Below are 1,513 nucleotides of genomic sequence, written 5' to 3' on the forward strand. Positions count from 1 at the left end.
TGAAAACTGTCCATCTTAATAATAATAAATTAACTATCTAATGCTTTGAGTGTAGGGTACATATGAGAAAAATCTAATGAAGTGATCTGGCATTTTATTTTTTGGGGGTTAGAGTTTCCCTGTGTTAAAGCTGGCTTTGAGCTCCTGACTCAGCTCCAATAGTTGGACTACAGCTTATAAACTAGGCCTACTTTCTGTGTTCTTGAATGGTGTGGGGTTTATTGTTTATTTAGTGATCACTTCAGGGATGATATAAAATAAACAGACAACACTATACATTTTATAGATATAGTCACTATGCCTGGATGGTATTGTTTTTCTAAGACAATTTTTCTTTGTAGCTCTGGCTGTCATGGAACTATTTAGACCAGGTTAGTCTTAAACATACAGAGATCTGCCTGCCTCTGCCTCCCGAGTGCTGGGGTTAAGGGTGTGCACTATGCTCAACTTTGTAGATTTTTTAAAATGCTGCTTTGATTACAATTATGGAGGTCAAAGCACAACCTTCCAGGGTCAGTTCTCTCATGTGGGTCCCAGGCATCAAACTCAGGTTGTCAGGCTTGCTAGTAAGCACCTTTAGCTGCTGAGCCTGTATTGTTTTTTAAAGGAATTTTAAAAGACTACTTTTTTTTTAAAAGATTTATTATATGTAAGCACACTGTAGTTGTCTTCAGACACACCAGAAGAGGGCGTCAGATCTCGTTACGGATGGTGGTGAGCCACCATGTGGTTGCTGGGATTTGAACTCGGGACCTTTGGAAGAGCAGTCAATGCTCTTAACGGCTGAGCCATCTCACCAGCCCCGTTTCTGTACCTTTTTTCAACCTTTCGGTGTAGCCCTGGCAGGCTACATAGTGAAGGCTAGCTTCATAGGTGTACACCACACTTGGTTTACAGGAATGGAATCCAAAGGTTTGTTATGTGCTAGGCAAGTAATCAACTGGGATATATCCCCAGCTATTTTTAGCTTTTTAAGACACTGTCTTACTACACAGCTAGCCACGCCTGATCTTAAATTTGTGGTGACCCTGTAGCTTTGGCCTATCATGTGCTTGGAGTACAAATATGCACCATCAACACTCAGAATTATATCTTAGCTATTTTTCAATAATCTTTTTTTTTTTTTTTTTGAGATAGAATCTCATGTAGCCCAGATTGGTCTCAAACTTATGGTATAGTTTCCAGGCCCGCCAAAGGTACATAGTGAGATTCTGTCTCAACAACAACAACAACAACAACAACAAAGAATTAAAGGTCTATATGTGACAACCCAGACAACGGATGCTTAAGTACTACAAACTCTACAATATACTTTCCTGAGAACTAGTAGGGGTAGCCTGGTGTAGTGGAGCAAGCTGGTAATTCCAGTGTTTGGCAAGCTGAGACAAGGCAGAATGACTTATTAAAGTAAGCCTTAGGCTATACAGAGATTCTATCTCAAAACAAGTAAGCCAGGTTTGGTGTGGGATGCCTGTAATTCTAGCGCTTATGAGGTGGGGGCCAGAGGACCAGG

This window comes from Mus caroli, unplaced genomic scaffold (assembly GCF_978045245.1).
Source record: "Mus caroli unplaced genomic scaffold, Mus_caroli_1 scaffold_14, whole genome shotgun sequence".
NCBI lineage: Eukaryota > Metazoa > Chordata > Mammalia > Rodentia > Muridae > Mus > Mus caroli.